This window comes from Dermacentor albipictus, chromosome 1 (genome assembly GCF_038994185.2).
Source record: "Dermacentor albipictus isolate Rhodes 1998 colony chromosome 1, USDA_Dalb.pri_finalv2, whole genome shotgun sequence".
Taxonomy (NCBI): Eukaryota; Metazoa; Arthropoda; class Arachnida; order Ixodida; family Ixodidae; genus Dermacentor; species Dermacentor albipictus.
Window position 1 is genome coordinate 264,486,594 of NC_091821.1, and position 16,676 is coordinate 264,503,269.

A 16,676-nucleotide genomic window follows, 5' to 3' on the forward strand; every position below is an offset into this window, starting at 1 on the left:
GAAACAAACTTGTCCGCAATAGAGATTAGTAAGAGGCGATTGGAAGATTGGTGGAGTAAAAGTACAGGGAGACCATAAACAATAGAGGCGTACAAAAACAAAGTTCCCATTAGTGGCGCAGAATGTTTGAAGGTAAGAATTCCTTGTGGTGTTTTTTTCTTCTAAAGCTAGGCAGGACATTAGGAAAAATAATAACAAGAGCCTGGTGGCGCAACCCACGGCCTCATTTCGAAGGGAACGCTCATAGCTTGCATCCATTCGCGGCAGCGGTGGCGCCGGCCGTGCGGGGTAATAAAAAAAGAGAACCAGAAAGCTCGTGTTCGCGCATTCGCGGCAGTGGCGGCTGCATTGCATTAGCTTCGATACAATGCCTGAATATAACCTTCCGTGTCACTTTATGCGGGCATTCAATAAACACAAACTCATGTTCCGACTCTTTATGCTCTCATACAAAGCTTCGCTGTCTATAGATTCCACCTCATTGGATCTGCTGCATTTTTTCATTTGAAAGAAGACCTGGAGCCGATTTTTTTGCTTTCTGTCTGTAGTCCTTGAGACACCTTTTCCTTTGCTCTTCAGGGCCCATATTCACAAAAGGGCTCTTACGCTATAGAATTGTTCGTAAGGCAAAATTCGAGCCAATCCTGGTGCTGGACATGTAATTAGCGAAGGCGGGCGGCCAATGGCAAATATAAGTTACGAACGACAAGCTTTGTAAATTCAGCCCCACAATCTTTCGAGACAATCTCGTTTTTGTTCTTGCTTGCATTTGGAGTTCTATATAAATGCGTATAAATTTTACATAGTTCTACTTAACATATAGTGGCTACAATTTGTGCTTAACTTCCTTTGCTTTCATTTATCTGTCAGCATACCTTTATCAGCGCGTGTATTCATTTGCCTGTCTCTTGTTTCGTATCCAAAGTAGTTTGTTGCTGCCTGCCAGGCACTGACAGTCAAGCTCAATGTGGCTTTGGCAGGCCTCATTCTTGTACCTTTTTCACGGGATGCGTGCAAAAAGGTATTATCATTATTAATGTGAAGCATAGTACAGGAAGCTTTCGGCAAGGTCCTACAAGACCAATTTGAATTTATTTGTTCACCTTCAAAAATCAACTTTGCGCTTACAGATCCGGCAAAATATTGTATATCCTTAAACTAGATTTTAAAATGTCTATAATATCCAAAAATCACTAGAATATATACAGTAGGTATCTATTGAAATTTGATATACGAGTGTTATTCAAAAAGTAAGTGCCGTTTGATTTCATTGAAATATTTACACGTCAGAATAACTTTTTATTTCTGCAGCGTGATGTGGTAAATTCTTCGCGCAGTTAATGAAATTATTGTTATGGCCCAGTAGTCGTCTGCTTGTCGTGGAATGCAGGCGACAATGTCCCCGAAAATCGTTGCTACCACCTGTTGTGAAGTGCGAGCTGTAATTTCTTTTTTATATGCAAAGGGATCATCAGCTTTTCAAATTCGTGGGGAGTTAAGCCTAGTTTGTGGACCTACAGTGGTACAAGTGGAACGGGAATTGCGATTAGATCGACGACTGAGAGTTAGTGGCCTGGTCGATAAATTTCCTTTTGTTAGACGCACTGCAATTTACACGGTTGTAACGGAAAAGCTCGGATATCACAAAGTGTGTACAAGGTGGGTACCGAAAATGCTTGCACCGACCAATTCAAACAGCAAAGAATGTACAGTGGACGAGCGTTTTTGGACCGGTACCAACAAGACGGAAATTAGTTGTTTTCGTGCACCGTTACAGGCGACGAGACTTGCATATCCTACGTCACTGCAGAAACAAAACAATAATCAATGCAGTGGCCCGACTCTTCACCAAAACTGGTAAAATTCAAACAAATTCCTTACTCGAGTCGTAAAAAGATGGCTACCGTTTTCTGGAACGAAAAGGGCGTTCTTTTGGTTGATTTCATGGAACGTGATCCACGGTTACAGCTGGCTTATACTGCGAAACGCTCACCAAACTGAGACGTGCAGTGAAAAATCGACGGCACGGGAAACTGTCGTCTGAAATTGTCTTCCTCCATGACAGCGCGTGTTCTCACACCACTGCCCAAACCAAGGATACGATTAAAGATTTGTTTGGGAACTTCTTGATCACCCACCCTATAGTCCCGACCTTGCACCAAGTGGCTATTTCCTCTTTTTGCACTTGAAACAGTGGCTTGGGGGCAACGGTTTGAAGACAACGCAAAATTCAACACCGCCTTTTCTGAACTGGTTCAATTCCCAGGCGGCGAACTTCTATGCAGAGGGACTAAGAAACTGGTGCAGCGCCACGAAAAGTGCTCAGAAGTGAACGGTGGTTTTGCAGACAAATCAAGGGGGTTTGTACTAAACCCACCAATAAGATCTTTTACTGACAAATATATATATATATATATATATATATATATATATATATATATATATATATATAAGCACCAACCAGTCCTAAGTTTTTGAATAACCCTCATAACATTAAATTTCTTTGGTTTTGTGAGGAGTGACGTATCATAAGCTAACGTAGGAGCTTAGCCAATGTGTATTATCTATGTACCGTGGGTTCAGATAACGTGGGTCACGAGATCTTACGATAATTTGGGAGTCCTAAGCTTTCTGAGCACGAAGGCCAGACCACCCGCAGCTAAGTCTGAAGTTCCGAACCCTTCACTCACTTCGGGCACTGCTACCACGCACCTGGCACGCACCTGGCGCGGAGGTGCGCGTTCATTGGGGCAGTGATGGAACACCAGGCGTCGCTCGCCATTCCCCTGAGCTGCTCCTGCTCTCGCACTGCAAACATGCCTCGATCAAAGAAGGTGAGCGTTGCTTCTGCGCCATGCGCCGAAACAGCCAGGGATAGGCAGCGCTACCCTAATCTAATGGAAGAGAAATAGAGGCGTTTAGCTCGCAAATTATTATTATTATTATTATTATTATCATCATTATCATCATCATCATTATTATTATTATTATTATTATTATTATTATTATTATTATTATTATTATTATTATTATTATTATTATTATTATTATTAATGTTGGCCTAGTCCGGCTTCATGTCGTCATGAGGACGAAGAGTGGCCCTTCTGTTTGGCATGCTGAGGCATTTGAACGCATGGCATGAGAGAACGGGAATGCGTGGCACATTGCTCGACGGAGAAACAACGGAGAAACAATACAAAACAAGGCTCGAAAGTGTTAACTTTTCTGAGAGCTGGGTGTTTGTAAGCTCTGTGGAGTCCATTTAATGTGGCTCGACGCGAGGATCTTGCTCGTCGATGCTAGTTCGCGTTCGGAGTTAAAAGAAGTGGTGCATGCATTTTCCCTACGAGGACTATATGGCCTACAAAATCAATTTGACTTTTTACAGCGCGCAGAGACACCAGCACAACGGTAGGACAGTTACGAACTCTGATCAAAATTCAGACTTGTCACAAAAAAAAGGAGAGGTTACAATCTTACCGCAGTGTCCCCTCAAAATTACAGGAAAATAAAGGCAAAACTTTACGCCAAACAAAAGAAAATAAATAAATGGAGATCGAGGTATTGACATCGTGGCCGCAATTCGATGCAGAAATGCTCGCGCATTGAGGGCACGTAAAGCACCCCATGGCAGGTAGTCAAAATTATGCCGCAGTTCCCCTCTACGGTGTCTCTCATAACGCACTCAGCATTTTCGGGAAATTTAACCCCACATTCTTTTATTGAGGTACGTAATATTGACTACAAGGTAGCTAGCAAATTAATTGCATTTTATGCCCAAGTTATTCTTTGAATAGTTTTGTGCAGCCTGTTCATGGGATAAGTAACAAGATTGATTGATTGATTGATTGATTGATTGATTGATTGATTGATTGATTGATTGATTGATTGATTGATTGATTGATTGATTGATTGATTGATTGATTGATTGATTGATTGATTGATTGATTGATTGATTGATTGATTTTGAATGCCTAAAAGCCACGCAGGGCCTGTGAAGAACACCTTAAGGGGTCTATCACCAGGCCCAATTGCAAATTCTGGTTATGGATGGATGGATGGATGGATGGATGGATGGATGGATGGATGGATGGATGGATGGATGGATGGATGGATGGATGGATGGATGGATGGATGGATGAGCGTCCCCCTTTGAATGGGGTGGTGGGTTGTGTCACGAAGCTGTTTTTAATATATTGCCTAATGTCCTACCTATGTTTAAAAAGCAGGAAAAGAAAAGAAAAGGAAAAAAAAACAAGAAGAATTCCCATCATCAAACTTTCTGAACCCCTATTGCAAATTTTGTTTTGTACGCCTCCGTTTGTCGTTTTGCCTTCTTTTCTTCCAACAATCTACCTATGGTCTCTTATTAATCTCTATTGCGGACCTGTTTGCTTTGCCCCTGCTCTCGCTGGAACCAAGGACTTCAAAGAGGCCAGAGGGGCCTATATTGACCGCTGGGCAGATATCTTCACATTCTAATATAACATACTCCACCGTTTCCCTAGCTTAACCGCAGCAAGCACATGTTTCTTCTTCCTTGTTGTACTTCGCTTTAATGTGCATGTTCTAAGGAACCCTGATCTCGCTTCGAAAAGTACTGAGCTTTCCCCCCTTTAAGTTATCACAAATTCGTTCTTTCCTGATTTCGTTTTTTCCTCATAAGTAGTTACTCAAAGCAAGTTTCTTGCCAATTACAGCCACCCATAAGATTGTCTCAACCTCTCTGACTTCCGCTTGATGTTCTTTGTTGCCATGTCGCTCACCATACCGGTAGCTTACTTACTGGTAAGCTTCCTAGATCTTTTCTTCCACTGTGAATCAGTGTTTTTCCTCTACAAATATTTGAGCATTCTAGTATCGCATTTACTTTCTTGCATATTACTCAGTCGTTCTTCATAATCAGTTTTACTCTGAGGTTCCCTGACTTCAAAACTTGTCCAGTCCATATTAACCTGCACAGCTTCCAGCTTCATTGGTAGTCTTCCCGTGAGCACCCAATGTGTGGCGTCCCACTGACCTTTGGTTACCATGAGGTCCTGATTGTACCCCTGACTTCAAACAAACAACCGCATTTGCAAATGTAAGTCCTGGAACCCTTATACCTTTCCACATACCCCGGAGCACTTCGTACCTATTGTATCACCATAGTACTCTGTGTTTCATTGGGATCGCAATTCTCTACCCCTTAGCTGTTAGTTTTTTTTCCTGTGTACATATATCCATTGCCTTCGTTTATACATATACAAAAACTATTCATATTCTTTTACCGGAGGTATTTACCGGCCCTCTATTGACGCTATATGTTCACTGTTTTCATGAATACCATAACACCTGATTTCTAACGCTGAAATACAGACCTAAATTCTCGCCTTCCTGCCCACAGATATCAGCTAGACGTTGTACATCACCTTGCTTGTTAGCTAGGAACAGAATGTCGTCCACATAAAACAAACCTGGAAGCTGCTGCTCTACTACTGTGCCCGCCCATGATCACGTGCCCGCCCATGAAGTCACGCTCCATGATCGGTTACGTTGCAGCCAGTGCGTCTTGCGTACAGTGCTACTAACCCCAGGGAGGTTTTCCTAGATCTAGGGATTCTTGGCCTTGCTAAGTCAAAATTTTCCAAATCTAGGAAACATTTGTGCTATGACCTGGAGGAAAGATAAACTCACAGACTTTGAAAACCACTGCTACGACGCCACAATTAGTGATACGTGCAACTGTTGGCGTGACGGCATGTTTTGATTTCAGACAGCCCAAATTACCTTCGTATTAGCACGCGAATTATGACTTGTGGTCGTACTGCGGTGCAGTGAACGCCTCTTGTCAAGTAAGCAACAAAGTATGGATGTCGCCCTTTAAATTGGATATTTATCTGTAACGGGCAAAAGAAACGTAGGCTGCAATGCTAAACAAAGCAGCACCTCCAAATCTTGGCATCAGCGGACCTATACAGGGTGTTTCAGCGACCACTATAAAAAATTCTTAAAGGTTGCCTGTAGCACATAGCACAAGTCTAGTTCATGAGGTAGTCTACTGGTAGCGGCGGACACTACTTGCAAAAAAATTGCAGTCATTCCACTGTGTGAAGATGGAATGGCAGCGAAAGCTGACGACAGTCAAAGCTCTGAGACGAAAAACAAAGTGCTTTCGCTGCCATTCCATCTTCACAGAGTGGAATGGTCGCCCGGGCTCGCGATTTTCGTTTTCGTTCAGCATCGCGGGAACGTTCGTCGTCGGAATTCCTTTCGCCCCGTGCCGTACATATTCTCGTTGCTGAACCCTCTGGTGCTCCTCGTACGCATGTTGTTCTTCAGGTGTACGAACTATACGTGTCCGCCCCATCGATAACGCAGCTGTTTTTAGCACCAATAGCACTCCTGCTTGTATATTGCGATAAACTTGACGTCACGCTATTCTTCACGGCGAGTGTTCCAATCTGTTCCGCATTTTGAGATCTGTGCTGCCGCACTGCACCCGTATGGGTTTGTTAGAAATCACTAAGTCCGTTTCTGTTGCCAGACACCGAAAAAACTACAGAAGGTTAGTCATATACATCTTTCGCTGTGAAAACTGAAATGCGTAATCGACTAATTACCAAAGGTTAACTGATAAACTTTTTAGCTAATTACGTTATGGCAGATATTGTAATAGACAAATTCTAGACGTGGAGTTAGCAAGGCGGATTCACTTGGAAGGAATTCTCAGGATGACACCAGTTTTGTGATATTAATGCCCGAACTTTGCGGAGAAATGCATTGGCGTTCCAATTACTTTTTTGCTGGAATGCACAAAACGAAGTTTTCGTAAGGAAGAAAGCGGGACGCCAATAGATTTGCGTTGCAATCTGCGATGGTTTCGAAAGCTAGGCTACCCGAGATAGCTGGTGGTTTCGTGTGCACTGTGTTCTCATGTGCATATTCGCATTAGTGAGAAGCAGCTTGAGCGAAAATTCGCTCGCCGCTGCTGCGGCTCTTCGTCACGCCAGCTTTCTGACAGGGAATGTCCGCAATCATCGATTGAGATGTGTTCACATTTGCCTGTGCGCACGTGACGGCGTGCTTGTTCAGTTAGTTCGTAAGCGAATGTTTACAGCAGTTCATGCACCTGATAAAACTTCTAACCTTGCCTCGTAGAGCCGTATAATAATTTGCTATCGCAATCAATGCTTCGCCTTTCGGGCAAAACTGTGACTTTTTTTTCGGGACATGCTCCATTAAAATGATATTTGAATTGTTTGTGCCATTCCATACCACTGAGGGATATTCAAGTAATGAGGGAGAAATGCCTGTAAACAAGTTGAGGAACGCGAGTGAGGTACAGAAATCTTTTGTCAGTCTACATATGGAATCGAGTGCGCACAGGTTACCTGCTGGTACGCCCTTATAGTGGGCGAAGAAGCCTAAAGTACTATCAAAAAGCACACCGAGATCGCTTATTTCAACGACCGTGGTCCGCATTGTATGATCAATAAAATGAGGGAAGACAATGTTTTGAGTTTTACACGAATGTTAAAAAATTCTGGTATTAAATTAATTTAGAATGCGCCCGTTTAATTGGGCACCAATCACAGGATGAGGATAGATCGGACTGTTTCTCAACAATCCAGAATTCTTCATTTCATGTTTACGTTGAAGACATCAAAATATTTGAGGAGATACACAGTATTGAGGACTGCCGCGTACTGCAGTCCGATTTATCCTGATGCTCTGATTGCTGCCTAATCAAAAGGGCACATCCTCCTCAAATATTTTGATGTCATCAATGTAAAGATGAACTGAAGAATTCCGGATTGCTAAGAAAACGTCACTGATGAGAATTAAAAAGAGACGCAGGTCTAACACGAAACGCTCACAAAGCAGGACCTATCGAGGAGATAGCTGCGTCGTATAGAGCTACAATATCAGTTTCAACGCCGTAGTGCGCAAGCTTGTGGAGCAGTAGGGAATGATTGACTACTTCGAAGGCTATGCTGAGGTCCTAGTTCACAGCATCAACTTGCCCCTCTGCCTGACGGGCGTGGAAACCTGCATCGTAAAGCTGATAAGGTTGGTGGTCGTTGAGCGGCCACAAAGAAATCCATGTTGGTTTGTAACAAGAACGTTTGTTTATATTTTACAAAAATTCACTGCGAATAGCTCATTCGAAAAGCTTGGAAATTTCAAAGTTAAGAGAAGTCGGCTGATAGTTCGCGAAATTCATTTACTGCCGGAATTCAGACAGAAAAAACGCGAGCTTCCAAGCACAGCGGAAAGCAGTTATTAAATATTGATGTCAGCACAGGTTCAACAATACTGTCGCAAGCTTTAATAATCGCAGCTGGGATGCCATGGAGGCCGCAAGATAAAGATGACCTGAGGCGCCTAAGGCACCCGCTCATGGGACTCTCGTTAAAGAGTACCGAGCTGGAAGTTTCCACAAAAGAGCGCGGCTGACTGAGAGCGCTGTCAGCTGAAGGTTGACATATGGAAGTGGACTACAGTAAAATCAGTGACTGCTTGTGCTGCTCCACCACAGAAATCGAGTAGACCTCCACGATTGCTTGAGCACATACGAAAGTGTCTCTAAAAGTCCAAAAGCTAGTTTGAGAGGCTCTTTTCCAATGGCTCAATGACAGACTTGTGATACCGCTTATTTACAGGTGATTACCGAAGAACTGCAAGAGGCGGAATTCTTATATCCGTCTGCTGGCTAAGTACTTTTGGCTTTTCTGTGGGCGCGCTCTTTACGCGTGAGAGCAATTCTATGTTCCAAAGAGAACCAATAAAAATGTTTACTTCATTAGGGCTTGTAAGAAAAATAGAGATAAAAGAGATGAGAAAGGCAAGGAGGTTAACCGGAAGATTGATATCCAGTTTACTACACTGCACTAAGGAAAGGGTAAGGCAAGACAAAGATATTTAAAAAAAAAGAAAAAGAAAGTAAGAACAGTCGTTCAAGCAGGTAGCTTTACTAGAGGAGCCTCAGTAGCACTTACTGGAGGATGTACGCACTCCTGCGATAGCTCCATATAGAGGCTGCAGTATGTAAAAATAAATAAATAAATAAATGTAGGCATGCATACCGTTCAGAATGATCTCGTTGAACCGATGGACCTGTACGTCGACTTCGCATATACTAGTCACGAATAACAAATAAATAAATAAATAAATAAATAAATAAATAAATAAATAAATAAATAAATAAATAAATAAATGTTTGTGATAATGCCGAGAAACCAATGAGCCTTTCTACTGGTACACTTAAAAAGTAGGTATACTTATACGTAGGATCAAATTGGGTTTAACTTGAGAAGCTGGAAGCGGCACGCCTCCGATTACTGCATTTCACTTACGTGCAACAAATAAGCCTGGTTTAGAATAAATCAATGAAAATATAAAAAGAAACAGAAGAGTAAATAAAAGAACAATACGCAAGGCACAGTGTACAGAAAATGATATCATGAGCAGCCAACAAAAAAAGACACCAAGGACAACGTAGGGTAAATTACTTGTACTTACTAAGTGAAATGAAGAAATGATAAATTAATGGCAATGAAAGGGGACGAAAAAAAACAACTTGCCGCAGGTGGGAAACGACCCCACGTTTTCGCATCGCATGCGTAATGCAAAGACGGGATTGTCAACTATATGTCATTTTCTACCATGTTCTAGCGCGATATCATACTCTGTGATCCGCTTGTGTCTGCCTCAGTATTCGTGTAGCACTGACTTATACCGCTAGTTAAGTGTCCTCGTGCACAGCGCGCAAAATTGCGTGCTGCGCGAAACGAAACAATGACAACAGTTCGCGCGTGACGCCGTCAGTGCAAGTGTGCCACGCCGCAAAAAAGCGAGGAGAAAAAAATGAGGGCGGGGCCTGTGACGTATGCGTCACGTGATCCTAGAGGTCCGGTATGGGAGAACGCAGGGAAGGAATTTCGCTTGCGGAGGCTAGACGGGGTAATTGGAGAGACTGTGTCGCCTAGCGGTGAAGCTCGCTTCTTGAAATCATGGGTTCGTGGCCCTGAAATATTTCTATCTCGGCTATTAATGAGCCGATCTGAAATATTTTTGCGTCAGAACGCTCCCTAGACGTCACGTAACAACCTCTAGCGTATAGCCAAAATTTGCTATGGGGCCTTGTGAAGGACCCTTTAAGCTTTGCTTTAAGAGTGGAACGCGACAGCATTCAAAGATCTCCGACTGCTTCTCACGCTTTCCGCTTTCTAGAGCGTATGTAAGCGTAATCTTTGCTAGGAAATGCTGGTGGCGAACGCTATGCACGAAGGGAAGCTTTCTGGTAGGAATTACAGGAATATACAGGAATTTTCGCTCACGGGTACGCCGGAAGCCGACACCGGACATTCTGCGACACGGGGCCCATATCGGTGCTGCAAGAACATTTAAATCAGTTGCTAGGCTGGTTATTTTATATGCGAAAGGCTAGGGACGTCGCTCCCCACGTCGCAAGCTGCATATATGCCATCGGCGTGGTATCTTGCGCAACAATAATATTTACTAGGAAACGTACGCGGAGAGCGCTACGTGCTTCGCATTGTTATCAGGAGCACCTTATCATCATTTATATGGTTTGGATGATTGTTTTGTGCTTGTTTATGGAAACGTATGCTGTTCTGTATGTTGTATGCGTGGTTCTGAAGAATGTACGCACTATTCGCTTCACTTTGCTGACTGCTTGAAGCATCTGCCTCACGAGGGTACGAGCCACTGCTTCTGGCCCTGCACTGCCGCCTGGATCGGCCCACATTTTTGCTGATGGACTCGGACATGAAAGATACTGACCAACCAGATGCTAACAGCTTCACTGTAAAATTTCTTGTGCGAGATAGCACCGTTCTGCCTCTTTAGTTTTAGGTGGATTTCTAAAATATGTCGCAGTTACTTGGATAATGTCCAAATGACTAATTACCAATACTTACTAATTACCTTTCGAATTATGAACTATTTGGCAGCTGTTGTAATTACAAAAGTGATACCAAACAGTAGCGAAGTCATGCCTGCTTAGAAAAAATTCTAAAACTGGCACCAGTTTTGAGATGTCTGCTCTCAAAAATGCACTAGTTTTCCAATCAGCAGTTTCTCAAAAGCGTCCGTCTAGTATCTAAGGGCGATGGGGACACCAATGTATTTTTTTTTGTAGATGTTGGGAAGGAATGTTATGAAAGTTGTGTTAGTCTTCGGATTTGTGTTTACGCAGGCTGAATTTCCTGGTGCTCGGCTTCAATTTCGCAGTTCCAACATGTACGCTATAGTGACTATTAGGACATTTGTAAACATTTTTAATTAACTACCTGAATGTCGTAATTTGTTGTGCAATAATGTTTTTTTGGGTATTCTGCTCGATCAGGCCGAATGGTGCTATGTAATCCATGCCACTTTTAAATTCTGTTCGAATGGTACACTTTAAGTAACCTTTAACTGCACTACATGAGCCCTGCGTAAGCAAGCGCCCTCGCGGAGAGGAAGACTCACTGCTGCATAGGATAAGAAAGATCTACCTGTACACCACCATGGGTAATTGAGACGGGGCCTATCGATTTTCGGCTGTGTTCCTCATTGAACCAGACAGGAGCCAGTGAACACTTTGTGTTGTCCTGCCCAAGATACCCTGATAAACGCGACGCTCTTCTTGAGAACCTACGCAGTAAACGTCTCTCAAATTTGTGCCTGCAGCATATTCCACTACCTGAAAGGCCCGTTACGGCCCACAAAATAAGCTTCGCACCTTCTTGCATTCTTAATGGACACCGGTCTGCTGCAAGTGTAAACCTAACTGCATCTACAGTCTGCCACCACCATAAGCACCACTACTACATGACTTCGGGAGGTAACATTAACTTGAATTAGGTAGGGAGAAATTGTAGGCTGTGTCGAAAAAGCTGGCGGTCGATTGGTGCCGTCTAGCAAGCTACGAGTACATTAGCCGGAAATCGTTGCTACATAACGATGACGAAATCAATGGGAATAGAGGCGCACCGTGATGGCAAAACAATAAGTAGTAAAGCCACATCATTCCCACGTCTATATCTTTATTCTTCACTTTATTGTTGAAATACAACTATATTCTAAACGCGTGTATACTACAACATGACACATATTTCAAGGCTCAAAGCACGCAACCACCATTCGAAGTTAAACTCGCTCGGTTTGTTGTTGTTTTTTTCTTCCTGAAACCATGCGTTGTTCCTCTGCTCATACACTCTTCGGATGCAATGTCTTTTCTTCCATTGTTATCATCACGTCGCCTTTCCATATAATCACTCCCGTTTAAATAAGTGTTGCACGTCTCTTGCTGGTACTGACATAGCTGTTTCTTCGTTATTTCATCAATTAAGTTAGGAAGTTTTAAGTGTCAATACCACAATCTTATTATAAGGTGCAATGTAGCGTGAGACTCCGGATAAATTTTTACTGCCTGGTGTTCTTGCTGTGGGAGTGCAATGTAGTTATAGGAACGATGGCAGTTGCTCCGGAGACCTTGTTGTCGAGGTGGGCCACCGCTCTGCGCAGCTCAGACTTCGGAATCCAGACGTGGGCAGTCCAGCAAGCCCGTGAGGCGGTGTTGAGGCAGGGCCTTGACGTTCCCCCATGGGAGACCTGAGCCCGGGTCGCGTTAAACCATGCCGGACGTACAAGAAAAATGTAGCGGCCCCATACACCCGAAACCACGATCCAGAGCTCAACAGCGCAACGCCCATTGCCACTACTCTATGGATCACTACGGGTACAGCACTTGCGTCATGCTTGCTGGCATTGGCACCTGCAACTCTCTGTTTCTGACAGTATTTTTTTGTTACGTTGTAAGCGTAAGGCGCTGACACCACCATTTGAAATACGCCAAGACCAATTACAAATACTTTTGCTACGAGCAAGGCCTTGTTGTCGTCAGTATGTTACCTGAATTCCTCGAGTGCCATTGGACGAGCAACAAGGAAGCTTAAGACGTTTCCTTTAGTGACCAAGCCTTCCGTCGCCCTCGTCAACCCCTCCCTGTTCTCTCGAATCCTGCGCGGCTGGCTTTTGTGCGCCGCCAGCAATCCGGGAGGGCCGGCTATAAGCAATCAGAACGGCCGCGTTGTGTCGTCCTCCTCGGACAGAGGCTAATTAACGCGGGCCCCCGTCCGTCGCCTAATTGGTTTAGCTACCGGCCACGCACAGCCGAGCCCGACGTTCCATCCGGAGGGGATCATACCAACCGTCCGCACAAATCCCTCCGCGCGTGGCCCGCGCACAGGCACCGGCGCTCGTATCCAGCGCGCTTCGGAAGGTTGCGGACCCCCACCCCTTCAGTGCTTGCCTCCCTTAATTGAGTCAGGTTGTTTGTGCGAAGGGATTAAGAAATTAGGGCGCCATCGTAACCCCCCCCCCCCCCCGCCAACTTGTTTCCCGTCTCGTGTGTCAAAGAGGAAATCGGCCCTGTCGTATTGACAGAGGCGAGAGCTGTGTCTAGAAATTGATCCCTCAAGCACATCTGACTTCCTGCCGTCTCTTGGGCAGAAAGTTGCCGCGGCACGTTTGGCGCGGCTCTCAGCTGTATCCGCTGTCGCGCAAAAGAGTAATGCTCCCAGCGTGTTCTGTTCTCTTGCTCCTGGCAATCAGAGAAAAATTGATGCTTAATCAGAGCTACTTAAATTAGTTATGAACGAGAAGAAAGGAAACCGCGGGCCCGGTTTCTTATTAGTCATATAGTAAGATATTAGTTATATATTATTGCAATAACAATTCAACGTGGAATTTGTTGGAGCTTTGCATACATGCGTGCCTGTGTGCGCGCGTGTCAGTCTAACAGTATATGGCACTGAAAATTTATTTTTTAGTGACCCATGAACATAGTCATCAAGGCAAGGAAAAATAGAGACAATGGAAGAAGTCGAAAGGTATAGGGAGATCAACCAGACCTCCCTACCTTTCGCAGGGATCTGGTGCAAGTACAGGTCCGTCATTGAAGCATTAGAGGTGTTTGCAAATGTGCTAATAAGGTCTACAGGAGTGCGTTTGCTTTTAGTTTAGCAGACGGCGACCACTGTAGACGGTTCGCGTTGAAGAGGATTCGTATCTAGAAAGAGCGCAAGATTTTTTTCGCAACCTGTCCAATCGCCAGCGCGCGCGATACCTTCTGAGCGGAAGCGCAAGCATATTGCAGCAATAAACTGTGCGCGCATGCATAAAAAAAGACCAGAACAACGCATACACAAGGGCGTTTTGTTACCTCCTGTAAGGATGCTTTTTGTGTCGGCAGTAGACAACAGAAAGGAACGACATGGCGCAAAAAGATTTACTCAAAAAGAGAAAACAATAAATTCAGGCACATTATGAATGTTCATGCGTTAGATACTGTCTTTATTTTATCCATGCTGGTTGTTGCTCTGCATTTGTTTCCAGGTTTCTCAGCTTTCATTCCAACTGATAATAATAATATTTGGGGTTTTACGTGCCAAAACCACTTTCTGATTATGAGGCACGCCGTAGTGGAGGACTCCGGAAATTTCGACCACCTGGGGTTCTTTAACGTGCTCCTAAATCTAAGTACACGGGTGTTTTCGCATTTCGCCCCCATCGAAATGCGGCCGCCGTGGCCGGGATTCGATCCCGCGACCTCGTGCTCAGCAGCCCAACACCATAGCCACTGAGCAACCACGGCGGGTTATTCCAACTGATATTTTATCTCGGAAGTACACGTTCTTGTAAAGTAGATATCAAAGCCAGCGACGTGCCCTTCTCTTACTCTATCTACACAGTTCGCAACTGCTTAAAATGATGGCCCTATAGGGCTACACATACCAAGCAGCTAACCTTGGCACTATTTTCACTGAAATAGCACAACAAAACTCGACGCTCGTAAAACCTTAATGATGTGCAACCTAGTGCACAGTCCATCGCCATCATGCCAAGCGTACATAGCCGTAAAGTGGCAATGAGCGCATCGCAATGACGTGACGAAAAGAAACTGCACTTGTGTCCTTAACTGCGTCTGCACTGCGGTAGGCAAACGGTAGCCAACAAGTTTGTTCCAGAAACGACAGCTGGGAATTGGAAATAGGCACATTGTGCTTCGCACAGAAGCAGTCCTCCAGCGCTGGCTTGAACTAAGCACTGCATGGGTTCCAGAAATGCAAGGCCCCCGTGACACCATCAAGAGTTTCTAGAAGTGCCTCCGTGCCGTCCAACAACAACGTCCCCAAGCAACGCTCGCCCATGAGAGCATGGCGCGATACATCTCAATTAAACGGCTTACCTTTCACACAGCGCACCCTCGACGCGCCAGCACGAACGGCTTCCAGGGGGCCGAACCGTTCTGGATCGCAGAGGCCCAGCCGCCGGGGCACGCATGAACGGCCTCTTGCAACGCGCCCAAAGTGCTTCCCGTGCGAGGCAATATTGCAGAAGCGTGACACAGAAGCTGGGAGGAGGAACGTGGAGCCCACGAACATGAAACCTTGCGTTAGCGTCGTGCGTCGGGAAGGACGTAACAATCAGTTAAAAAAAGAAGACAAGATAAATGAACAAAATACCTGACAGGAATCAGGGCAGAATGAGGCGCGGGCATACACGGGAGTGGGAGGAGCGCGATGTGCGCCGTGAATCGTGTTGTTTGCCAAACGGATTAGTCGCAAGGCGCCGGCGACGCTTTCTGCCCGACGGAGGAGGGCTGGCGAATGTGCCGTCGTTCAAGCCCTCGCGAATTCGAACCACGCGTGCTCGCCTACGGCTGTTTGCCTCCGCCGCGAAAGGCATGCATCAGCAACGGCCGGGCCGGGCTCGAACGCAGGGCTGCGCGCGCTGAGCCTTCTGAACACCGTACGTAAGCGGCACAAATCGGGTTATTACGCGAATTAAGAAATTGGCTGCGCCAGGAAAGGGCTGCGAGAGATGGGGGAAGAAGGGGGAAGAAGGGCAAGGTACGAGGCATCACCTGGCTTCTGCACTTTCGCAGCAGTGGGCCTCTCGCTCTGCCTGCCAACGTGTTTCAAGCTGTGATTCTTTCCAATTACGAGCGAGCTGTGCAGAGCGGATGTGATGGCGCGCGACGTTTGTTTCAGAAGAGCTTGTGGCCGGCTCGTGGGCTTGCTCTTCAATACGGCGTTCTTACAGGACTTCTTGGCGTGCTCTTCGCGCCTCGTTTTTGTTTTCCTCTTGTGGAAACCTATGATACGACGTATGCGTGTCATTATCAGATCCCAGAAAACGTAGGCAGGAACAGCAGCGCTAGAAGTGGCACATTGTGACGGCGTGACATTTTTCGCGCCGTAATGCGCGAAAAACGTCCTGACGACCACAACAAAAAAAGTGTTCTTGAACAAAGAGATGGACTAATGAGGTAGTTGTTACAGTATGACGTTTCGTGTAGCGCAGACGGAACACACAACGCGACAGCTACAGAAGGGGGGACACACGGCCGTGGGGTCCCCCACCTTCTATCGCCTTGTATGTTCCGTTCGCGCTGCACTGTACATACGTGGTCCTTGAACAGTATGTCATGGGATAGCTTTTCATTGAGATATGTGTTCTGTGAGCTTTGCGTTTCTCGCTATCTGCATGAGACTACGGTATTCCTACTTTTATGGTAACGGCAAGATGTATATCTATAGGTATATGTCTCGCCAAGAGTCTCATGCACAAAAGCGCACTTACACAGTGGATAAATTCGGTATAAACTGAATGCTTTTTTT

General features: G+C 45.1%; 1 long non-coding RNA gene across 1 annotated transcript in view; it reads right to left on the bottom strand.

The window, feature by feature from the left end:
• Positions 1–16,128, bottom strand: part of LOC135915176 (uncharacterized) — a 63,860-nt gene extending 47,732 nt beyond the window's left edge. Inside the window, exons 1-2 of the long non-coding RNA XR_010568532.1 lie at positions 15,519–16,128; positions 15,242–15,406 (exon numbers count right to left, since the gene is read on the bottom strand). This is a non-coding gene — a long non-coding RNA (uncharacterized lncRNA). The remainder of the gene's footprint in view (positions 1–15,241; positions 15,407–15,518) is intronic.
• Positions 16,129–16,676: the final 548 nt, after the last annotated feature.